The 26,452-nt window shown below is 46.3% G+C and overlaps 1 protein-coding gene across 3 annotated transcripts in view; it reads left to right on the top strand.

Annotated features, from left to right (window-relative positions):
- The first annotated feature begins 23,703 nt into the window (after nucleotides 1-23,703).
- Nucleotides 23,704-26,452, top strand: part of VDAC1 (voltage dependent anion channel 1) — a 59,067-nt gene continuing 56,318 nt past the window's right edge. The window contains exon 1 of one of the 3 annotated variants that reach the window (XM_040442389.1): nucleotides 23,704-23,825. The gene's annotated coding sequence lies outside the window, so the exon portion shown is untranslated. The remainder of the gene's footprint in view (nucleotides 23,826-26,452) is intronic. The other 2 variants (XM_040442397.1, XM_040442405.1) reach the window with 2 other exon arrangements.

Below are 26,452 nucleotides of genomic sequence, written 5' to 3'. Positions count from 1 at the left end.
GCCAATAGGGAACCACCAGTATTACTGTTACAGGATTGGTTATTATTTTCTGCAGTACTCCAGGGATTAGGGCCTAGGGAAGAAAAGCATAAGCGAGGTTCCAGGTCCACCTGACTGAAAAGGCGTTGACTGCCCATGGCTGTTCTCTGGGGTTTAAAGAACAAAAACGCCCCACTTTTGCGTTGTTTTTTTACGCAAATAGGTCTATTTGAGGGATTCCCCATTTTTTGGAAATTCTTTGAAAAATTTCTTGATTTAGGGACCACTCCCCTGGGTCTAAAAGTTTTTCTGCTGAGGCAGTTGGCTTCTATGTTTTCTGAACCTTTTAGATGGATCGCTTTGACTGAAAGTACATTCCTTTCTGCCCAAAAGAATATTCTTTCTGCCAGACCCTTTAGGATTGGAGATCTTGTGCCCCCCTGGTGTTTTAGGTAGGCCACAGCTGTTACATTGTCAGAGAATATTTTTAAATGTTTTCCTGACAATAGTTCTTGGGATACTTTTAGAGTCTCCCAGACAGCTCTCAACTCTCGTTAGTTTGATGATCTTTGTTTTATTTCGTTTGACCACCTGCCTTGGTAGTTTGAGGAGGCTACCTTTGCTCCCCATCCCATACTGCTTGCATCTGTCATGATCTGGACTTCTGGATTTCTCAACCAGGTTACGCCCCTCAACAGATTCTTCTTTTCCGTCCACCAGTTTAAATCTGATTTTACGCAAAGAGGGATGGTTATCTTTTTCTCTAGAGAAGACTGTTTTCTGTCCCACTTCCCTAATATCCAGGATTGAGTTATCCTGGTATGGGCCTGGCATCATGCCACTGCGGAGATTCACAAGGTCATCATTCTCAGAAGGCTCATGGCACTCCTGATAGAACACCGACTTTGGGACTGGAAACCATCTTTCCCTTGAAGGTAATAGATGACATCTGGGTAATAGAATTTAGCATCACCCCTAGAAATTTCATTTGAGTAGATGGTGCTAGACAAGATTTTTTCCGATTTATTAACCAGCCTAAATCTGTGAACTTGTGAATCAGGTAATCCGTTTGACTGGATGTTTCTAAGTTCTGAGTTGCCTATAATAAGTAAGTTGTCTAGGTATGGAAAAATGTTTAATCCCTCTGATCAGGGGGAGATCATTTCCACCACCAATTTTGAGAACACCCTTGGGGCGGAAGATATCCCGAACGGTAGAGCAGTGAACTGGAAATGATTTACCACACCGGCATTGTCTATTAATGCAAATCTGAGGTATTTTTGAGAATTTTTGTGTATGGGGACGTGGTAATAGGCGTCCTTTAGCTCTATGGACGTCATGAAGGATCCGTTTTTGATTAAAGGAATAATGGAAGAGATAGACTCCATTTATAATTTTCTGTAGGTAATGGCTCTGTTTAGCAATTTTAGATTTATAATGGTACGGGAAGACCCATCTGGTTTTTGGACTAAAAAAGGTTTGAATAATAACTTCTGAGTCTATTAAATCTAAGACTCCCTGCCATATTTTTCCTAACACGCTCTGGCTGTGGGAGGTTATCCAGAACCTCTTTGGAAGAGTTAAAAATGTATCTGTTTTAAATGATGTTCAAGGCCCAGGAGCTCCGGGTCATGGATTCCCACTGGGATAAAAAAAAACGTATCAACCTTCCCCCAACCTTGCCGTCATTGTTTATCGGATTGTTTATTTTGGGGATTGAGGAGGAAACCCCTGCCTTTCCCTCCTTTTTGATAGCTCCACCTCCCCGATTTTCCCTTGCCCCTGAAGGATCGAGAGGGCTAAAGGCACGAAAGGGCTTCTTTTTACTCTCTTAAGGGAACCCTTTCTTTTTGTCAGCTGCTTTATCGAGAATAGAGTATAAGACCGGACCGAAAACATACTCACCAGAAAAAGCTCCCCCCCCTCCCAAGACTTCATCCACAATACTATTCTTGATGAATTAGAGAGAGCCGCATCTTTGCGGCTGACCTGAGAAGGGGAATATCATTTTGGATTTCCTCTCTAGAAGTCCTGTTTTTAATATGGTTTTCTAATTTGCTGATCCAAAAATACATAACGCTTTTCCCGCTGAATCCTCACCTGAAGACGTAAAATCAGACGATAACTCCTGACCTGATTCTATGTCTTTGTCTCCACCAGAAAAAACAGAATCAGAGTCCATGTTATAGGTACGCCCTTCCGGTGATTTCGGATGGCCCCGACTGAAGGAATTAATGAAGGACTTCCCTTCAGATCGTACTAAGGCCTTAATGGTTTTAGATAAGCGATGGAATTCTTCCATGACTAACTTATCTATACAAGTTTGACATAGTGGTTTAGCATATGCAGCTCACAACGCTACTCTACATCCTACACAATCCTTATGTTTAGTTTTGCCAGCGTGTCCAGCATCACCTGGTTCCGACATCTTAGGGTACTTTTCACACTTGTGGCAGAGAATTCCGGCAGGCAGTTCCATTTTTTCTCATTTTTAAAGGTCTGCGCATGCGCAGATCGGGAAACTGGATCCAGTTTTCTGGAACACTTAGTACCGGATCCGGCATTAATACATTTCAATGGAAATTAATGCCGGATCCGGTATTTTGGCAAGTGTTCAGGATTTTTGGCCAGAGAGAAAACTGCAGCATGCTGCAGTATTTTCTCTGGCCAAAAAATGTAAGAGGGACTAAACTGATGCATACTGAACGGAATGCTCTCCATTCACAATGCATTAGGGTAAAACTGATGAGTTTTTTTCCGGCATTGAGCCCCTGTGATGGAACTCAATACTGGAAAAGAAAAACGCTAGTGTGAAAGTACCCTTAGTGGAGACTCCAGATCCTGCACAGCACTGTGTGCATACCACGGCTGGCTGTCCCCTTCTGCTGCCGACTTGTAACGCGCCTCGGCTCCTTTCAACAGTATGCCCAACAGAAATGCCTAATCCATGAGGCCGCCAAGCCCCTCCCCTTCCTGTTAGCACCGTCGGTAGAGTTTTAATGCCCCGGTAGAAGCCACCCCAGTGCGCATGCGCATTGGGAGCACTCTTTACCACACTACCATGGACGGGAGCCGCGCGAACACGGCCGCAGCAGCTCCCCAATGAGGCTTTGGGAGGAGGCAAGAGCAGGACAGGCTTGCTTAGGCGACGGCTCCCACCGGAGACTTACGCCGCCAGAGGTAGGTCCCGTTACGGTGTTGTAGATTCGGACCTCCCCCAGCCCTCCGAGGTGAGAACCTAAAAAGAAAAAGGTAACTCCTCAGGTACCTCCTATCCGGAGGACAGGAAACCTGAACTGAGGTGTGGTGGGGATGTGAACCATTTTATCTCTTCAGGTTTCCTGTCTTGGATGGGAGGTCCTAGTCACATGGGTGCTGTCATGGGTGAGGGGAAAAGGATCCGCTCAGAATGCATAAGTTTGCCTCCGTTCAGTCACCATTCCGCACTGGAGGCGGACACCAAAACGCTGCCTGCAGGGTTTTGCTCTCTGCCTGACAAACATGGCACACAATGTAAGTCAATGGGGACGGATCCGTTTTCTCTGACACAATATGGCACAATAAAAAACGGATCCGTCCCCCATTGACTTTCAATGGTGTTCAAGACTGATCCGTCATGGCTGTAGAAGACATAATACAACCGGATCCATTCATGACGGATGCATGCTGTTGTATTATTGTAACGGAAGCATTTTTGCAGATCCATGACGGAACCGCAAAAAAGCTAGTGTGAAAGTAGCGTTAGAAACCATGGCATGACAGGATGCCTGTGTAAGGCATCTGGTTGCCATGGTAACCATTGGGATGCTGCCATTGCAGTGCAGCAGTCCGACGGGAGAGGGAGGGAGCTCCCTCCCTCTGTTAACCCCCTTCCATACAGCAGTCTCTACAGACTGCGGCATGGAAGGGGTTAAATGGACGACATCAGTGCCAGCTGTATATTATAGTTGACACACTCTTCTACCGCCAGCCATCCTGAGGATGTAGTTATGTATGCACAACAGTACAATGAAAAGAAAAAAAGCTGATACTACAGTATAGGCAGAAACAAAGTGTCCAAAGACATTAGAAACTATCTGCCCCCACTGAGTCCTGCCCCCATGGAACTCAGGCCCTCAGGGGCTATGAGTTTTTGACTTGCAGTCCTGCTGTATCAGGTCTGGCTTGGGAACAGGGAATAGGATGGACAGGTCTTGTTGGCAGGTGTTGTCCTCCATCCACTGTGGCATCATAAATCCTGGTGAAGTTATGAAGCAGAACACAGGCTTTTATGACAGATTTCACGTGATCCGGACTCATCTGTATAGTCCTCAGGAAAATGCTCTGCATACTATATAGTATCTCAAAGGCACACTCCACAAACCTATAGGTCCTGCTGAGCCTATAGTCGAAAATAACCTGCCTGTCGTCCAAGTCTTTTCTGGGAAAAGGACACATGACATGTGTAGAGAGTCTAAAGCCCTCATAACTCACAATCACGATTGGAGCCGTCACCATAGGATTCCATAAAAATAAAAGTGTATGTTAGCCTACATGTTTTTTTGCTGGACTTTGCAGGATGGAAAAACATGGTACACTACACTTTTCCATCCTGCAGAGTTCTGCAAAAAAAAGCATTATTTTTTTTTACAATGGAACTCCATGGTGATGGATGACACAGTATGTCATCTGTCTGAGGCGTCCGTTAATGTATAAGTTTTTTGTGTACGTTGAACTCAAGACAAAAATCCACCCTTATGTGCCCGATCCAGCACTTCCGCGATTTTTTTTCAGATGATCCGGGCAGTATCCATTGTTCAGGGAGGGACAGCTGGTTGGTAAGAAGCCGCCGACCCATTCTGGAAACTCTGAAGATGTGAGCATCAACAGTGCTTTCATAGGACCCGATATCTACAGTTATAAACCGGTAATTACTGTCGGCCAAGGACAACACTACCGAAAAGTGCTTGTTAGAACTGTAGTATCGGGACCATGAGGACAACGGCTTCTTTACACTGATGTGCTTACCATCCAGTGCCTCAATGAAGTTGGGAAATTGCACTGTCTCCATAAAACCATTGGCAATGTCCAGCCACTGTTGGCTTGTTGGTAGTGGCATCACAGTTTGCCTCAGTTGATTCCATATGGTGTCACAAGTGTCTCGGACAATCTGTGCTATTGTCGCTCTCCCCAAGAGAAATTCTAAGTGCAGGAAGGTGAAAGACTTGCCAATTGCTAGAAATCTGTAGAAATATAAAAAACGTTAGTACTGTAATGAAACCCCATAAATGCCTCCATCCACCCTTCCCAGCAGAGTATAGCAACCCTGGATACAATTTATGTATATGATGATTGGTGCCTGCTCATCTTTAGTATGCCACACGATGGTAAATACTAAAAGGGGGCATATATGGTAATGCCAGTTGTACTGAAGACACATGAAGGCAATGGGTAAAGGGGATATTTACAATAGTGCCAACCATATCAAGGAAACATGATGGCAATAGGTAAAAGGAGCTAAATTTATGGTAGTGCCAGCTGTATCAGGGTGACATGGCGGTAATGAATATATGGAGTATTTACTGTAGTACCAGCTAGGGCTGCAGCTATCGATTACTTAAGTAATCAAGTATTCTATCGATTATTCCAACGATTAATCAAGTACTCCAATAAGTAAAACCTTCTTAAAATAATTTTTTGCTTTATAAAACGCTAATCAGTCCCCAATGCCATTACTCATGCCAGTCTCCCCTGCCATTATTCCCCCCATGCAATCAGTCCACAGTGCCATGCCCATGAGCCTCCCTCATGCCATGAGCCCCATGCCATCAATGATGAGCCCCCCATGCTATGAATCCGCAGCAGTGCACCATGAGCCCCACCCCTCCCCCATGCCATCAGTGATGAGATCCCCATGCTATGAATCCGCAGCAGTGCACCATGAGCCCCACCCCTCCCCTCATGCCATTAGTGATAAGCCCCCCATGCCATGAATCACCAGCAGCGCACCATGAGCCCCTTCATGACCATACTTAGTACCAGAGGTTGGACTATGTTTTTTCCAGAAGAGTAAAAATACTCCTCTTACCATTTTTGAAGAGTATTTTTACCCATAGGCCTACACTTGTTCACATCTGCGTTGGAGGCTCCAATCGGGCGTCTGTTGCAGATTCTGTGGTGCAGTGTGTGATGTATGTAGTACAGTGTGTTATGTATAGATGTGTGTGATATATGTGGTGCAGTGTGTGATGTATGTAGTACAGTGTGTTATGTATAGATGTGTGTGATATATGTGGTGCAGTGTGTGATGTATAGATGTGTGTGATGTATGTAGTACAGTGTGTTATGTATAGATGTGTGTGATATATGTGGTGCAGTGTGTGATGTATAGATGTGTGTGATATATGTAGTACAGTGTGTGATGTATAGATGTGTGTGATGTATGTAGTACAGTGTTTTATGTATAGGTGGGTGATGTATGTAGTACAGTGTGTTATGTATAGATGTGTGTGGTGTATGTAGTACAGGGTGATGTATAGATGTGTGTGATATATGTGGTGCAGTGTGTGATGTATAGGTATGTGATGTATGTAGTACAGTGTGTGATGTATAGATGTGTGATGTATGTAGAACAGTGTGTGATGTATAGATGTGTGATGTATGTAGTACAGTGTGTGAAGTATAGATGTGTGTGATGTATCTAGTACAATGTTTTATGTATAGATGTGTGTGATTTACAGTACAGACCAAATGTTTGGACACACCTTCTCATTCAAAGAGTTTTCTTTATTTTCATGACTATGAAGGTATCAAAACTATGAATTAACACATGTGGAATTATATACATAACAAGCAAGTGTGAAACAACTGAAAATATGTCATATTCTAGGTTCTTCAAAGTAGCCACCTTTTGCTTTGATTACTGCTTTGCACACTCTTGGCATTCTCTTGATGAGCTTCAAGAGGTAGTCCCCTGAAATGGTCTTCCAACAGTCTTGAAGGAGTTCCCAGAGATGCTTAGCACTTATTGGCCCTTTTGCCTTCACTCTGCGGTCCAGCTCACCCCAAACCATCTCGATTGGGTTCAGGTCCGGTGACTGTGGAGGCCAGGTCATCTGGCGCAGCACCCCATCACTCTCCTTCATGGTCAAATAACCCTTACTTTCAAAGTTTTCCCAATTTTTCGGCTGACTGACTGACCTTCATTTCTTAAAGTAATGATGGCCACTCGTTTTTCTTTACTTAGCTGCTTTTTTCTTGCCATAATACAAATTCTAACAGTCTATTCAGTAGGACTATCAACTGATGGTCCCAACCCCATTTATAAGGCAAGAAATACTTCAATTACTCTTACCGGTAATTTGTTTTCCATGAGCCCATGACAGCACCTGTGAGAGATCCTCCCCCTTCCGGACAGGAAACAGGAACTTCCCAGATCTTTAAATTGGTCCCTTGCCTTCCACCCCTCAGTATTTGACAAGATTCCTGGGACCAGCAATGCACCTATATATAGTGATGGGCTCATGGAAAACAAATTACCGGTAAGAGTAATTGAAGTATTTCCATTACGCCCCATGACAGCACCTGTGAGAGACTAGACTAGATAACTATTAGGGAGGGACTACAGCCTGCAGCACCTTTCTCCCAAAAGACATATCCTGCACAGATGAAAGGTCAAACCTATAGTGCTTGTAAAACGTAGAGGGGGAACTCCACGTTGCAGCCCTACAGATTTGTTCGATGGTAGCGCACCCTTTTTATGCCCAGGAAGAGGCTACTGCCCTGGTGGAATGGGCTGAAAAATCTGAAGGAACCTGACAATCTGATAGTGAATATGCCAGACCTATCGCTCTCTTGATCCATCTGGCTAAGGTACGGCTTGTAACTTTCGAGCCCCTGTTCTGACCCTGAAACTGAACAAAGAGTTGCAGGCTTTTTCTAAAGCCCTTCGTAGACTCTAAATATGCACAGACACACCTTCTAACATCTAAAGTATGAAAGGATCTTTCTCCTTCATTCTTTGGGTCCTGACAAAAGGAAGGGAGAACTATTTCCTGAGACTTATGGAATACCGACACTACTTTGGGCAGGAATGCAGGATCCGGTTTGAAAACAATTCTATCCTCCAGAATCTGAGTATATGGTGGGGAAGAGGACAAAGCGGATAGTTCTCCTACTCGTCTGGCAGATGTAATGGCCACTAAAAATACGGTCTTATAGGACAGCATCTTTAAGGGGATGTCCCCCAGAGGTTCAAACGGAGCCTTGGTTAGAGCAGAAAGAACCAGGTTAAGGTCCCATGGGGCTGACTTAGATTTAACTATAGGACATAGTCTAGAGGATCCCTTAATGAACCTTTTGACCCAAGGATGAGGAGCCAATCGAAAATCAAACAGGACACTCAGTCAGGGCCGGATTAAGAGCATCATGGGCCTGGTGCTGAGGATTTTTCTGGGCCTTTTTATGGAACTGCACTCAGTGTCTTAATTACATATATATTTTATCGATACCATTAAAGTATTTTGTTCCTGCAACTACCCCTTCATTTGGCGTCTATCTTGGCAACATGGAGGGGGACCACGGGAGGGGGACCCTGAGGGTGGGGCACCCTCAGGGCACTATAGTGTCAGGAAAACCGCTTTGTTTTCCTGACACTATAGTGATCATTTAACATTACTATGAAGATTACTGTTTTCTAGCTGCTGTGGTCTGTGGACAACAGCAGCTAGAAACAGTAATTTTCATAGAGCTGTGTTATGATTTATGGACACAGAACTCAGCATGCTTAGCCAGTCAGATAGAAGGCTGGCTAAGCATGCTGAGAGCTGTGTCTAAATAACATCACACATTAAAGGTATTCTGTCACCAGGTTTCACCCCTGTCAGCTAAAAATATGCTGATGTTCAGGGTGTCTTCACGATTCCTAATGTGGGCTTATAAATGTCATCTGTGGGCTTATTTAGCTAAAAAACAGCTTTTACTAACCTGTCAGTCAAACAAATAAGGTGCCCAAGGGGATGTTAATGAATGCAAGGTGTCGGCCGCACACGCCGCCGTTCGTGCCCAGCGCCGCCTTTCCGGACTTCTGCGCCGCCTCCTAATCCTCTGTGCCGCCTCTCGCTCTCCCTCCCTCCCCCCTCCTACTGCTGTAAGATCTCGCACATACAGGGGTTGAGCGAAATGCCAGCGCATGTGCACTTCGCTGTAAGAAGCCAAATGGAGAAGTCTGCACGGGCGCATCAGGCAGAGCCCTGTGCGCAAGATCTTACAGCAGAAGGAGGGGGGAGGGAGGGAGAGCGAGAGGCGGCACAGAGAATTAGGAGGCGGTGCAGAAGTCCGGAAAGGCGGCGCTGGGCACGAACGGCGGTGGGTGCGGCGGGCATCTTGCAACCATTAACATCCCCTTGGGCACCTTATTTGTTTGACTGACAGGTTAGTAATAGCTGTTTTTTAGCTAAATAAGCCCACATATGACATTTATAAGCCCACATTAGGAATCGTGAAGACGCCGTGAACATCAGCATATGTTTAGCTGACAGGGGTCAAACCTGGTGACAGAATCCCTTTAAAGAAATTACTGTTTCTAGCTGCTGTGGACTAGCAGCTAGAAACAGTAATTTATTTAATGTGTTATGTTATTTAGACTGAGCTCTCAGCATGCTTAGCCAGTCAGTAATTTTCAGAGTGCTGTTATGATTTATGGACACAGCTCTCAGCATGCTTAGCCAGCCTTCTATCTGGCTGTGCTTCTTGAGAGTCACAGTCCACAGGCTCAGAAACAGCCAGATAGAAGGCTGGCTAAGCATGCTGAGAGCTGTGTCCATAAATCATAACAGCACTATGATTGTCCTTCTAACTGGATGAGTTTATCTGATACCTGCCCTGCTCCAGAAGCTCCTGCTGTCTCGCGGGCTGGTGTGGCTGAGTGCTGTGGGCCGTGTGCTGGTCGAAACTGCTGAGTAGGTTGTACACAGCGCAGCGTGCAGGAGGGATAACCGCGGGCGCACTGAGGTCATATCCGGCGGGCCGCGGCATTACAGGAACCGCACCAGCGACTCTGACGTCCTGCCGCCGGATATCCTGTGACGTATATCCGGCGGCAGGACGTCAGAGCAGCTGGTGCTGTTCCTGTAATGCCGCGGCCCGCCGGATATGACCTCAGTAGTGATAGGAAGTTCGGATCTTTCAGATGAATCGGTTCATGAATCGGATCTTCGGTTCACTTGCTGAGTCACTGACTGCTGAGCTGACTCGCAAGTGAACCGAAGACTCTAGGTGCCGGTGCGCATGCGCAGATGCTATCCATTCGATTCACTTGCTGCTGCTGACTCAGTCGGCTCTTCAGCTCTCTAATGAGTGAGTCAGGATCAGGAAGAGGGATGGATTATAGTGAAGGGAAGGGAAGCTGAGGCTGACGCCGGACAGGAGGACTCAGGAGCGGTCACTGTGGTGTGCATTGTTGTCTGTTGTGCATTGTTACCCACAGTGACAACAGTCTAACACTGACAGTAGTACAACGAGCCAAGTGAAGTGAAATGTGAATGCACGCACAGGGAAAACTATGTGCTGATAACAGTATTACAGTAACACAGTCACTGGCTGATAATAAAATAGTCCCCACAGTCCCCACTTAACGGAATCCATAAAGGAGATGTGAACCCACCCTTAGTTATATAGCTACTGAATGAGATGCCTTTAACATATTTATCTCCTGAGAAGCCAATTTGATCCTAAAGGGTTAATTCAACCTGTTATCTAAACTCTGTGTCATCTGTCACTTCTCTTATCTCTCTGCTCCTGTCAAAGGCGTACATACAAATCACTGGGCCCCATAGCAAGAATCTAAATTGGGCCCCCATTCCCCTTTTATAGCCCCTCCCACTACCCATTCCAGGCCTCTCTCTTTGTTCCATTAACTATGTTCGCTGCTGTTTTATAATTTATGCCATCAGGGCCGGATTGGGATTACAAAACAGGCCTGGCACACAAAAGAGGTATAATAGATACAGTGTGTACAGATGTATAGTGTATACAGCAGTGTACTGATATATGAGGAACGTGGTATAATATATGCGGAGGGCACTGTTATGGGGGACCTGCGGAGGGCACTGTTATGGGGGACCTGCGGAGGGCACTGTTATGGGGGACCTGCGGAGGGCACTGTTATGGGGGATGTGTGCTATGACACATGGGGCCACGAGGGGGGCCAGCATAAGACACACATATAGCATCTTATGCTGGTCCCCCTCATGGCCCCATGTGTCCCTTCATGTGTTAACTCTCCTATTCATAAAATGGCCAGCCTCTGTACTTTCACTATGAATGCACTCACACTGCAGAGAGCGGCAGAGAGCGAGCCGACCGGCGCGTGACTGACGTCACTGTCACGCTCCTCCCACTTAATTCAGGAAGCAGGAGCGTGACTAAGTGACGTCAGTCATGCGCCGGCCGGCTGCCTCGCTCGCTCCCGCTCGTCGCTGCAGTGCATACATTGTGAAAGTAAGTACAGAGGCTGGACCTGTTATCAATAGGACAGAGGACTTTTTTTTATCAATAGGGGCCCCTTCATATATAATAATCGCGGCATTTTCGGCTCGGCCTAATCGCCAAACCGCATTTGCCGATTATCGCAATTCGATTATTTTTGCGATATATCGTGCAGCCCTAATTATATATATATATATATATAGATGTGAGGCATACAAGGTATAATACTGTAGATGCAGTGTTTATAGAAATATGTGGTCAGTTATGCATTATAGTCACTGTGTGTGTGAGGTACATGAGGTAGTGGTCACTGTAACTGTCTGAAGTATTATACATGAGTGAGCAATGAGTAAAAACAGGGCATGGAGGGGGGGGGGGGGGGGGGGAAATGACAAGAAGTGGAGGACCTCCTCTTACCACTCCATTCCAGTCTGTATGGATCAATGCAGAGCTGATTGTGAACTTCTAATACTTGCTGTTAGGGGTTGAAGGACCTGTGATGATGTCATCACAGGTCCTGGCAGATGTACCTTTCAAACCTAGGAACTACACCATTTTTGGTGCAGTTCCTTTGCTAGATTCTGCAGGACCTGTGATGCTAAAGATGATGTCATCGCAGGTCCTGGCAGATGCACTGTTCTAACCTGGGAACTACACTTTACACTGTGCAGTTCTCTTACAGGACCTGTGAAGACTCCCTGTACTACTCAGACGACTCAGAGCTGCTAGTGCTTGCCTTGCCCCCTCAGCTCTGATTGGTTGGTGGGCGGGGAGGGGCTGGCAGAAGCAGCTTCCACTCTAGGATCATATTACGCTCCTCCCTGTCCCTCCCTCAGGCTCCTGCTGCCAGTGAGGTGAGCGTCTCTGCATTGTCTGTGCTCTATGTGACGCTGCGCTGTGTACAACAGAGGACTATATTAACCCTCCCGACGGCCTTTTGGCTGGCAGATGGGCCTATTTTATGGTAGGGGCCTGGAGCTGCAGCTCCATCAGCCCCTACGTTAATCCGGCCCTGCACTCAGTGCCGAGACCTGTACCTTGAGAGTGCTGGGTTTAAGCTTTTTGTTAAGGCCTTCCTGTAAAAAGTTTAAAATTAACGGGATGTTGGGTGAGCTCAAGTCTAAGCCTGGACCTGCAAACCGAAGGAAGGTTTTCCATACTCTCAGATAGATTTCGGAGGTGACTTTTTTTCCTACTAGCTAGGAGAGTCCTAATGACTTGTTCTGATAGGCCTCTAGACCTGAAGAATGTCCTCTCAAAATCCAAGCTGTCAGGTGGAGGTTCTTGACTTCCGGATGATGTAGAGGGCCCTGATATAATAGGTCCTGTCTTTCTGGAAGCACCCAGGGATCGGCTATTGATAGTCTCCTCAACCAAGCAAACCAGACTTTTTTTGGCCAGAATGGTGCTATTAGTATCACTGTAGCCTGTTCCCTCCTGATCTTCTGGATCATTCTGGGCAATATGGTGATGGGAGGGAAAGCATAGACTAGGCCCTTCAGATTTATCATCAGCCGGTTGGGCTTGGGGACCCTCTCCTTGTTCGTCCTTTGGGACTGAAACAAGGACTGCCTTTTCCAGGAGGTTGTTTATTTCCTCCGAAGGTGCCACCTGTTTTGGAGAATTTTGGTTTAATGAAGTAATTTTGAATGTTCTGGGTGGTAGTCTCTTGAAGTCTAGGCGATAGCTTTCCCTTATAACATCCTTTACCCAGGCGCTTGCGGTAATATTTCGCCAGGCCGGAAAAAATAAGGAAAGACGACCGCCTACTTGGGGTCTGGCGTCATTGTTGAGTGGAACTTGATGTTTGAGGTCTGGCTTTAAACAGCACACTTTTTGATTTATCAGAACTCCACTCCCTCCTTATCTTTTGATCCCCAAAACCTTTCCTTCTTTCATTGATCCGAAATGCCTTCCCCTGTTTAGGAAAGGACGGTGCTGGAAATCCTTTTTTCTTATCAGATGCCTTATCTAAAATATCATCTAAGGCTGACCTAAACAAAAAATCTCCTTGGCAAGGGAAGGCACAAAGCTTAGATTTTGAAGCTACATCGCCCTTCCACCCCTTCAACCATAACGACCTTCTGGCTGAATTGGACAATGCAGCCGCCCTAGCGGAAAGCCTCAATGCGTCAGCAGAGGCATCAGAGATGAAGTCCACTGCACTGGACATAGTTGGTATAGCCTCCAGCAGCTGATCCCTAGGAGTCTTGTTCTCTATATGAGACTCTAATTACTCCAACCAGAGCTTTAATGACCTTGCCACCGAGGTAGTCGCTATATTTGGTTTAAAGGCAGAAGTGGAAGCTTCCCAATTCTTCCTTAAGTATGCATCAGCTCTTTTGTCCATGGGATCTTTAAGGGACCCTAAATCCTCAAACGGGAGAGCTGACTTCTTATTTATCTTAGCTACGGTAGCGTCTACCTTCGGTACCTCCTGCCAAGCTGATACTTCTTGATCGTCAAAGGGGTACTTTCTCCTGACCGCTCTAGGGATAAAGAATTTTTTATCGGGCTTCTCCCATTCACGTCTAATCAGGTCCTTGATACAGTCCTGAATGGGGAACACCCTAGACTTTAGGCTCTCAAACATTAGCTCTGGTCTAGACCTGGACTCCTTTTCTTCCTCAAGCTCCATCGTGGATCTAACCGCCTTCAATAGTAGATCCGTATTTTCTGCTCTAAATAACGGCTTCCCTGTCAAATCCTCAGAGGAGGAATCTGAGTCTGCAATAGCGCCCTCCTCAGACCCAGAGTCCATAGTATCCTCCACTATCGCCTGGGCCCTCTTATGCCTGGATGAGCTAGGCAGGGATTTTTTTAAGCTCCTCCACAGAAGAACGTACTTCATTTTTAACTAAATCTTGGATACTTTGCAATAAAGATGGCGACTCCTCCACTAACTTATCCAGACATGGTTGACAACATGTTTTGGGGTAAGACGGATCCAACTTCTGCTTGCAAATTCCACACTCTTTAGCTCTTTTGTGGGAAGCTTTCCTTGGGGCTTCCTTAGCCTGCATTTAATAAAACAGCCCAATCAGTCAAACCTGACCATAATAATAACTCCCCAAAGGGAGATGGTGGGGGTTAACCCCTCTTACCCCCAGGAGAACCATGCTTGATTCCAAAAGCTGCTCCTGTCTGTCGGTGCGCTGTTGTACTTCCTCTTCTTCTTGCATGATAATGCTGCTTCAAGGGGGGCCAATGGAGGGCTGTAGGTGCCGCATGGCGTCCGGTCAGTATCTGCCTGCTGCTGCTCCCTCCACGCTGGCTGGCCGGCGTTCCCTTTTTCAAATGGGCCGCGCAGCGCCCACCATGTTTAAGCCCCTCCCCTTCCGGCCGGTGGAACGCACGCATCACTTCCGGTGCGACGCGCACGCCCAGCTCAGCCAGCCTCAATGAGAGGAGAAGACGTACCTCCCCCCCTCACGCCGCAACTTCGCCGGCAGGCAGGGTCACAAGGCAGCTACAGGATTCCCCCCATGGCTACCGAAGAAGGGAAAAACAGCAGACGCCGGGCTTCTCAGCGGCTCCTAGTGGAGACTTACGCCGACAGGTACCTCCACTAGGTTTCCCTTTAACCCTAGAGGTCCTGCAGCTGAAAAATAGACCTGGAAAGAAATCCTCCTGTCCTTGGACAGGAAACAGGAAAGAACTGAGCGGTGGAAGGCAAGGGACCAATTTAAAGGGATTCTGTCACCAGGTTTCACCCCCTCCAGATAAAAATATGGTTATGTTCATGTAGCTTTCACGATTGCTAATGTGGTCTTATAAATGTAATCTGAAGGCTCATTTTGCTCAAAAATCGCTATTACTGACCTGTCAATCAACAGAATAAGGTGCCTAAGGGGATGTAAATGGATCGAAGCTGCCGCCCGCACCCGCCGCCGTTCGTGCCCAGCTCCGCCTTTCCCGACCTCAGCGCCGCCTCATAATCTTCTGTGACGCCTCCGGCTCTCCCTCCCTCCCCCCTCCTTCTGCTCTAACATCGCTGTGACGCCTCCCCCCTCCTCCTGCTGTAACAGGCGTCACAGAAGATTATGAGGCGGCGCTGAGGTCGGGAAAGGCGGAGCTGGGCACGAACGGCAGCGGGTGCGGGCGGCAGCTTCGATCCATTTACATCCCCTTGGGCACCTTATTCTGTTGATTGACAGGTCAGTAATAGCGATTTTTGAGCAAAATGAGGCTTCAGATTACATTTATAAGACCACATTAGCAATCGTGAAAGCTACATGAACATAACCATATTTTTATCTGGAGGGGGTGAAACCTGGTGACAGAATCCCTTTAAAGATCTGGGAAGTTCCTGTTTCCTGTCTGGAAGGGGGAGGATCTCTCACAGGTGCTGTCATGGGGCGTAATGGAAATCCCACTTATTAAACTTGACAGGGCACACCTGTGAAATGAAAACCATTTCAGGGGACTACCTCTTGAAGCTCATCAAGAGAATGCCAAGAGTGTGCAAAGCAGTAATCAAACCAAAAGGTGGCTACTTTGAAGAACCTAGAATATGACATATTTTCAGTTGTTTCACACTTGTTTGTTATGTATATAATTCCACATGTGTTAATTCATAGTTTTGATGCCTTCAGTGTGAATCTACAATTTTCATAGTCATGAAAATAAAGAAAACTCTTTGAATGAGAAGGTGTGTCCAAACTTTTGGTCTGTACTGTATGTAGTACAGTGTGTGATGTATGTAGTACAGGGTGATGTATAGATGTGTGTGATGTATGTAGTACAGTGTGATGTATAGATGTGTGATGTATGTAGTACAGTGTGTGAAATATAGATGTGTGTGATGTATCTAGTACAGTGTTTTATGTATAGATGTGTGTGATGTATGTGGTGCAGTGTGTGATGTATGTAGTACAGTGTGTTATGTATAGATGTGTGTGATGTATGTAGTACAGTGTGTTAAGTATAGATGTGTGATGTATGTAGTACAGTGTGTGATGTATGTAGTACAGGGTGATGTATAGATGTGTGTGATGTATGTAGTACAGTGTGTGATGTATGTAGTACAGGGTGATGTATAGATGTGTGATGTATGTAGAACAGTGTGTGATGTATAGATGTGTGATGTATGTAGTACAGTGTGTGAAGTATAGATGTGTGTGATGTATCTAGTACAGTGTTTTATGTATAGATGTGTGTGATGTATGTGGTGCAGTGTGTGATGTATGTAGTACAGTGTGTTATGTATAGATGTGTGTGATGTATGTAGTACAGTGTGTTATGCATAGATGTGTGTGATGTATGTAGTACAGTGTGTTAAGTATAGATGTGTGATATATGTGGTGCAGTGTGTGATGTATAGATGTGTGATGTATGTAGTACAGTGTGTTATGTATAGATGTGTGTGATATATGTAGTACAGTGTGTTAAGTATAGATGTGTGATATATGTGGTGCAGTTTGTGATGTATAGTTGTGTGATGTATGTAGTGCAGTGTGTTGTGTAGTATGATGTATAGATGTGTGTCATGTATGTGGTGCAGTGTGTTAAGTATAGATGTGTGATATATGTGGTGCAGTGTGTGATGTATGTAGTGCAGTGTGTTGTGTAGTATGATGTATAGATGTGTGTCATGTATGTGGTGCAGTGTGTTAAGTATAGATGTGTGATATATGTGGTGCAGTGTGTGATGTATGTAGTGCAGTGTGTTGTGTAGTATGATGTATAGATGTGTGTCATGTATGTGGTACAGTGTGTTAAGTATAGATGTGTGATATATGTGGTGCAGTGTGTGATGTATAGATGTGTGTGATGTATGTAGCGCAGTGTGTGATGTATGTAGCGCAGTGTGTGATGTATGTAGTACAGTGTGTTATGCATAGATGTGTGTGATGTATGTAGTACAGGGTGATGTATAGATGTGTGTGATATATGTGGTGCAGTGTGTGATGTATAGATGTGTGTGATGTATGTAGTACAGTGTGTTATGTATAGATGTGTGATATATGTGGTGCAGTGTGTTGAGTATAGATGTGTGATATATGTGGTGCAGTGTGTGATGTATAGATGTGTGATGTATGTAGTGCAGTGTGTTGTGTAGTATGATGTATAGATGTGTGTCATGTATGTGGTACAGTGTGTTAAGTATAGATGTGTGATATATGTGGTGCAGTGTGTGATGTAGAGATGTGTGTGATATATGTGGTGCAGTGTGTGATGTATAGATGTGTGATATATGTGGTGCAGTGTGTGATGTATAGATGTGTGATGTATGTAGCGCAGTGTGTTGTGTAGTATGATGTATAGATGTGTGTCATGTATGTGGTGCAGTGTGTTAAGTATAGATGTGTGATATATGTGGTGCAGTGTGTGATGTATAGATGTATGTAGTGCAGTGTGTGATGTATAGATGTGTGATGTATGTAGTGCAGTGTGTTGTGTAGTATGATGTATAGATGTGTGTGATGTATGTGGTACAGTGTGTGATGTATGTGGTACAGTGTGTGATGTATGTGGTACAGTGTGTGATGTATAGATGTGTGATGTATGTAGTGCAGTGTGTGATGTATAGATGTGTGATGTATGTAGTGCAGTGTGTTGTGTAGTATGATGTATATATGTGTGTGATGTATGTGGTACAGTGTGTGATGTATGTAGTGCAGTGTGTTGTGTAGTATGATGTATATATGTGTGTGATGTATGTGGTACAGTGTGTGATGTATGTAGTGCAGTGTGTTGTGTAGTATGATGTATGTCATGCATGTGGTACATTGTGTTAAGTATAGATGTGTGATATATGTGGTGCAGTGTGTTAAGTATAGATGTGTGATATATGTGGTTCAGTGTGTGATGTATAGATGTATGTAGTGCAGTGTGTGATGTATAGATGTGTGATGTATGTAGTGCAGTGTGTTGTGTAGTATGATGTATAGATGTGTGTGATGTATGTGGTACAGTGTGTGATGTATGTAGTGCAGTGTGTGATGTATAGATGTGTGATGTATGTAGTGCAGTGTGTGATGTATGTAGTGCAGTGTGTTGTGTAGTATGATGTATATATGTGTGTGATGTATGTGGTACAGTGTGTGATGTATGTAGTGCAGTGTGTTGTGTAGTATGATGTATGTCATGCATGTGGTACATTGTGTTAAGTATAGATGTGTGATATATGTAGTGCAGTGTGTGATGTATAGATGTGTCATGTATGTGGTGCAGTGTGTTGTGTAGTATGATGTATAGATGTGTGTCATGCATGTGGTACATTGTGTTAAGTATAGATGTGTGATATATGTGGTGCAGTGTGTGATGTATAGATGTGTGTCATGTATGTGGTGCAGTGTGTCATGCATAGATGGTTTATTCACCAACCGTGCGACGTTTCGAATTCATCATCAATAGATGCCATTTTCTGTCCTGCCGGAATCCAACAACGCAAGTGTGAAAGTACCTTTAAGGCCTCATGCACACGACCTTATGTATTTTGCAGTCCCCAAAAAACACGGATGACGTCCGTGTGCATTCCGTATTTTGCGGAGTGAAACAGCTGGCCCCTAATAGAACAGTACTATCCTTGTCCGTAATGCGGACAATAATAGGACATGTTCTAAAGTTTTGCGGAATGGTCATACGGAAACTGAAGGCACACGGAGTAACTTCAGTTTTTTTGTGGACCCATTGAAATGAATGGTTCCGCATACGGTCCACAAACAAAAAACTTGCGTGCATGAGCCCTTAAACAAAGACAACATGGAGGAGGACAGAAAATGGCATCTATTGATGGTGAAGTCGAAACGTTGCATGGTTAGTGAATAAACATTATATGACTGAAGACAGAGTGCTGCGGTAATTATTCTCTTCTATCTATTGATGGCCACCACAAAGGGACAGCTTTTGGGGAAATATATAGGGCTTTAGTATGGTATGTGGTTCTGCTGGGACGGTATTTGGCACTATGGTACTGCTGACCCTGCCTACTCGTGTTGCCCCTCCTTCTGTCAAGTTGAAACCACCTACAACATGGGGCCACTTAGTTTTTCAACAGGGCCACTTTAAGTTCCCAGTCCGTCCCTAGTGGGGTCTGACCATTCTCAAGGGCAAGGTTAAGATGCCCCTATTTTACCAACTGAAACGGTGGTAAGTAAGAGTCTCTATTAAAGAGGACCTTTCACCGATTCTTACCCTATGAACTAACTATACAGACATGTAGAGCGGCGCCCGGGGATCTCTCTGCACTTACTATTATCCCCGGGCGCCGCTCCGTTCTCCTGCTATGCCCTCCGGTATCTCCGTTCCCTAAGTTATGGTAGGCGGAGTCTGCCCTAGCGCTGGCCAATCGCATTGCAGAGCTCACAGCCTGGGAGAAAATAACCTCCCAGGCTGTGAGCTCTGCGCTGCGATTGGCCAGCGCTAGGGCAGACTCCGCCTACCATAACTTAGGGACTAGTATCTCCGCCTACTATAACTTAGTGAGCGGAGATACCGGAGGGCATAACGGGAGAACGGAGCGGCGCCCGGGGATAATAGTAAGTGCAGTGAGATCCCCGGGCGCCGCTCTACATATCTGTATAGTTAGTTCATAGGGTAAGAATCGGTGAAAGGTCCTCTTTAAGTTAAGGCCTCATGCACACAACCGTTTTTTTTTGCGGTCCGCAAAACGGATTTCCGTTGTTCCGTGACCGTTTTTTCTTCAATGGGTCTTCCTTGATTTTTGGAGGATCCACGGACATGAAAAGTGAAAAAAATAAATAAATAAGTCAAGTTTGCATGGAAAATTATAGGAAAAACGGACACTGATCACGGACGCGGATGACTATCTTGTGTGCATCCGTGATTTTTCACGGACCCATTGACTTGAATCGGTCCGTGAACCTGTTGTCCGTGAAAAAAATAGGACCTGTCCTATTTTTTTCACGGACTGGAAAAACGGATCACGGACGCGGAAGCCAAACGGTGCATTTTCCGATTTTTCCATGGACCCATTGAAAGTCAATGGGTCCGCGAAAAAAAATGGAAAACGGAACAACGGCCGCGGATGCACACAACGGTCGTGTGCATGAGGCCTTACATAGAGGGGCAGTTTTCTTCTAACCTCAGGGTGACAAGGAGACGTTCCTCAGGTGAAATACACATCTCATATTGGTATTCTGGAATGTCAGTTCAGTGGGGGCAAACTACTATATGGGGGTAGTGTGGGGGATGTTTCTATTGGGTAGAAACTATGGGGGCATTTCTATTACAAGGACATATTAGGGGACATTATTTTTGGGGACACTATACAGGCATTATTACCTGGAGCACAATATAGGGTGTTATTATTACTGGGGGCACTCTAGGGGACATTATAATAGCTGTAGACACTATAGGGACCTTTGGGGTCATTTATCAAACTGGTGTAAAGTAGAACTGGGTTAGTTGCCCAGAGCAACCAGATTCCACTTTTAATTTTAGACAGTTCCTTTTGAAAATGAAAGGTGGAATCTGATTAGTTGCTATGAGCACCTAAGCCAGTTGTACTTTACACCAGTTTGATAAATGACCCCAATTATGAGAAATCTAACGTGTCTGTGTAACAAACTCTGTAGAAGTAAGAGTTATGTGGTGCTGTATTCTATTATATGTAGAGCTGCGTCTCATCTTCTCCTCCAAGTCTTTTTTTTATTATAATTTACCATATTTTTCGCTTTATAAGATGCACTTTTTCCACCCAAAATGGGGGGGTGGGGAGGTCAATGAGTCGTATAAAGCAAACGTGCCCAGAAATATGGCCGTCACATTGCAGGCTGTTATCTAGAGACCCACCACCAGTGTTAATAATGTGAGGCGGCGCCCTCTAGTAGGGAGTGTGGGGCGGGCGGCGGTCATTGAAGCTAAATGCTGCCAGGACGCATGTTTAATAGGACGTGCGAGCGTAGCAGCACTGACGCTGTGCTGTCCTCCGAACCACACCTCCCTCCCCTACTGTGCCGCGCTCTGGCACTGCTGCCCTGTATGTTGAGCACGGCGGGAACTGCTGCTTTGCCACCTCCACCAGTTTAGTCAGTTGCCCAACCGCTCGCCACTACTGAACCTCCGGCCCCCCGAGTCAGCACTGCTTTCCCCTGGGACTGTCTCTACCCGAGACTTGGTGAGTGACAGCCTGGATATAAAGAAGGGGGGCTCAAGGGCCGACCTGGACAAATACGTATTACATATGGCTATAACCGCTCCTCATCTATACTGCAGTACATGGGTGCACTCTTTGGGATGAGGGGGGTTATAGTCACATTTAATATAAACACTGTCCAGGAGCTGTACTATTATTGGCCTAAGTGTTTGCATTAAATGTGACTATAACCCCCTCATTCATAGGAATACACCATGGGCAGCAGTGCATGGGTGAATTTCTATGAATGAAGGGGGGGGGGGGGGTTATAGTCATATTTAATATTAACACTGTCTATGGATTGTACCATAATTGACCTGTGTATATTAAATGTGACCATAAGCCCCCTCATCTATAGGAACACACCCATGTACTCCTATGGATGAGGGGGGTTATAACACAGGTGAATTACGGTACACTGGACAGTGTTTATATTATATGACTATAACCCCCTTCATCCATAGGTATGAATTACGGTACACTGGACAGTGTTTATATTATAGGACTATAACCCCCTTCATCCATAGGTATGCACCCATGTACTACACATGTTCTAGCCCACCTTTAGGTTGAATTTTTTTATTTTATTATTTTCCTCCTCTAAACCTGGGGTGCGTCTTACATTCAGGTACGTCTTAGGCTACTTTCACACTAGCGTTCGGAGCGGGTCCGTCTGATGTTTTATCAGACGGATCCGCTCCTATAGTGCAGACGTTTGCATCCGTTCAGAACGGATCCGTCTGCATTATAACTTAGAAAAATTTCTAAGTGTGAAAGTAGCTTCAGACGGATCCGTCCAGACTTTACATTGAAAGTCAATGGGGAACGGATCCGTTTGAAGATTGAGCCATATAGTGTCATCTTCAAAAGGATCCGTCCCCATTGACTTACATTGTAAGTCTGGACGGATCCGCTTGCCTCCGCACGTTCAGGCGGACACCCGAACGCTGCAAGCGGAGCGGAGGCTGAATGCTGGCAGACTGATGCATTCTGAGCGGATCCGCTTCCACTCAGAATGCATTAGGGCTGGACGGATGCGTTCGGGGCCGCTTGTGAGCCCCTTCAAACGGAGCTCACGAGCGGACACCCGAACGCAGGTGTGAAAGTAGCCTTATAAAGCGAAAAATATGGTATTTTAAATTTGGCAACTAAAAATTTAATTTGGCTCCCAAATTTTTCAGTTTAGGAGCCATGGCTCCTGGGTATTTTTGCAGTCCTATGTAACACTACAGATAGGTAAAAGGGTTCTCTGGGATTTATATATTGATGGCCTATCCTCAGGATTGGTGGGGGTCCGACTCCTGGCCCCCTAGCCAATAGGTGATGTTCCAGTGAGCGCCGCAGCCTCTTTGCCCAGCGCTGTCCATTTGATAGCACTGTGCTTGGTATTGCAGCTCAGCCCCAATCACTCAGATGGGATTGAGCTGCACCGAGGCCATGTGACGATGAATGTGATGTCATATGGCCTAGGAAGAGACTGTGACGCTCATGAGGCACCGCAGCTTCTTCATATTGAAAAAAAACCTAAACTAAAATGGAGGGAGGGGCCCGAGTTGGGTAGACAGCCCCGGGCCCATCATGCACCTTATCCGGCCCTGCTTGCTGGTGGTTTCTGAGACCACAGGCTGTACCACTAAATCTCCTGTTTCTCTAGCATCTCACCAGGCTCTCCAAATGTCCTAGAGATCAGCCAGGCCAATAGGACATGATCAGAAGCCAAGAGCAATGGAGGCGCTCTACGCATTTCTCCCAAGTCCAGTCAGATAGCACCTGCCTCAGTCTTGTCAGGCCAGTCAGTGAATGCCGCCCCCAGCAGTCAGGGCCAGGGAGCTCCATTCACATCATGTCCAGTCAGATAGCACCTGCCTCAGTCTTGTCAGGCCAGTCAGTGAATGCCGCCCCCAGCAGTCAGGGCCAGGGAGCTCCATTCACATCATGTCCAGTCAGATAGCACCTGCCTCAGTCTTGTCAGGCCAGTCATTGAATGCCGCCGCCAGCAGTCAGGGGAGCTCCATTCACATCATGTCCAGTCAGATAGCACCTGCCTCAGTCTTGTCAGGCCAGTCAGTGAATGCCGCCGCCAGCAGTCAGGGGAGCTCCATTCACATCAAGCGTGCGTAACTCAGCGGCCGGCACCACGTTCCAGGGGGCGTGCCGATGACGTCACGCCACTCCTCTCCTAGGGTTTTCTTGGCGCCCCGCCCCCTCCCACTCATCCTACTGCTCCTTCGCTGTCAGTCCCCGGTAAAGCCGCAGCACCGCAGGCTCTGACACAAAGGTAAGAGCCGGCACGGGCCGGTAACGCGGGTGTAGTCACAGGCCACAGAGCAGCGCTGTCCTGAGGCCCGGGTGTGGGGTGCTGTGGAAGCACCGTTGTATCACGGTGTGACAGGAGCGGCCTTATCTCCGCAGGGAAGCCCTGTCTCCTTCCTTCCAGGGAGGTAGGTCATGTAGTGTGGGCGCAGTACCAGGCTGGTGGTCTCAGATCCTTCATCAGGGTGGGCAGGCTCTGGGCTTATCGCTTCCTACTACACCCCCCCAGGTGACAGCACAATGGGGGAGAACACGTGAGCTGCTGTCCCTGCAGAGCAGTAATGGACCACTCACCTCTGTGTGTGCCCAAGGTCATACAGGGCATGATGCCAGGGCCGATAATGCAGCATGGACGGGGCAGGGCCTGATGCCCACCATATATATAATGTCCAGAATCTATTCTGTGTAGTGGCATTCATCTGCCCATTGTCCATGCCCTGGGATGGTGTCAATCAAGGACAAGAGCCATTTGTTGTGTCCCTGAAATAAGATGTCATTTGACCCTGAGCATGAAGGGCACTCCTCATATGACGTGTGGCGTGCGGCGTGTAGGCTACACATGGCCATTGGGTTAGCAGTAAGTGAACGCTACTACCATTTAGTATGAGGATTAGCGGAGTAGTGGCAGGTTTTCCTCCCGGGAGGCTGGTATGTGCCATGGAGCATGCCTAGGCCTGGACACATTACGGGTATAAAACCAACAGATGGCAGACATATTGTGCCCTTCTGACAGGCAACGCAGATTGTTAACCATTGATGGACCACACTCCTCAGTGATATCCAGCAGCTGTATACATACTGACCCCAGTGTGCGTCTGAGATACAGTCCGTGTACAGCGCTGTGGAGTATGGTTGTGCTATATCGGAGGCAGACAGGCCTTCTACTTTTCATTGGCACCAAGTGATTGTGATCATGGCAGTGTAACTGAGAGGTACCAGATGGTATGTCCACATGTGCTGCAGATATTCCACAGGATATCATCTGCGTGCTATAGATATTTTCCGCACATAACCTTCCGTGCGGTACACATGAATTCCGCAGCGTGTGGTTGCAGATTTCACTTGACTGCAATGCGGAGGATGAAATCTGCGACAAACCCGTGGCATTTCTACTAGGATTTCCACAACAAAATCCATCTGTGGATTTTCTGGAGTGGACCTTCCACATGTGGCTTTACCTAAGGCCTCTTTAAGAAGAGTGAGCTGGATTTCCCGTTATGGACACTGCTAGTTTGACCGAAGCGCACGGCATTAAGCTGATTTATAATGCTGTGTGTCTCTGCATGACCTTATTGCTACAGAAGGATAGTGAAATAATGCTGTCCCTATGATCCTGTAGAAGGAGGCTCATGGAGAGATACATAGCATTATAGATCAGTGGAGGCCTTATTATGCTGTGGATTTCCAAACATATCCATGTTGATGCAGATTTGCTGCTGGTGCAATTGAACGTACCGTAAAGTGGTATTCCGGTCTCTAAAGGGAGTCTTGTCAGGTCAAAAATCGCTTCCTAAGTAAGCTTAATGCCTTGTAGGCCTGGTTCCCTGTACAATAAGCACACTTTTTTTAAAAATAAAATCCATTTCTGTAATTATGAGAAATTTAAGGGGTTGTCCGGGTTCAGAGCTGAACCCGGACATACCCACAGTTTCACCCCTCTGGCCCCTGTGATTTCATGCTCCGCTGCGCTCCTTTGCCCTGTGCTGGATTGTGCAGGGCAAGGGCTTTCTTGTTTATAATAACACACTACCGGTGTTCCCGGTGATATCATCGGCTCTGACGGGCGGCCTTTAGCACTGCCCTAGCCATTTTACAGGCTAGGGAAGCACTAATACCCACCCATCAGTGCCGGTGACGTCACAAGGCTAACTGCTGGGCTGAAGCCTCCACCTAGAAGTCCTTTTGGAGGGCTTATTATGTCACCGGAACTCCATAAAATGCCTTTGCCCTGTGCAATTCAGCGCAGGGCAAAGGAGAGCATCTGAGCATAACAGGGGGGCTGCCTGGGTGAAATTGAGGGTATGTCCAGGTTCAGCTCTGAACACGGACAACCCCTTTAATATTTTTTTCTGTAAGCAGTGCCATGCCAGTCAGTGCACCATCACTCTGCCGCTTTCACCACCAGCAGCCTCCCATTTTGCTTTCCCTGCATCTGCTTTTGAAAAGAACTTTGATTGACAGGACCAGGCAGTGCAAATGTCATCACGCCTGACCCTGCCAATCAGAGTGCAGAGGGCGCAGCAGTTGCAGAGAGGTCAGACCCTCTAGGTGTAAGGGCTCTTACACACGACCATATGTATTTTGTGATCCACAAAAATACGGATGACATCCGTGTGCATTTTGTATTTTGCGGAATGGAACAACTGGCCTCTAATAAACAGTACTATCCTTGTCCGTTATGTGGACAATAATAGGACATGTTCTATTCTTTTGCGAACGGACATATGGAAACAGAATGCACATGGAGTAACTTCTGATTTTTTTTACGGACCCATTGAAATGAATGGTTCCGCAAACGGAACGGACACGGAAAGAAAATACGTTTGTGTGCATGAGCCTTAACAGTTACAACCCTGTTGCTCCTAGAGGCTC

This window comes from Bufo bufo, chromosome 1 (assembly GCF_905171765.1).
Source record: "Bufo bufo chromosome 1, aBufBuf1.1, whole genome shotgun sequence".
Taxonomy (NCBI): Eukaryota; Metazoa; Chordata; class Amphibia; order Anura; family Bufonidae; genus Bufo; species Bufo bufo.
This window is presented reverse-complemented; position numbering and strand designations above follow the sequence as displayed.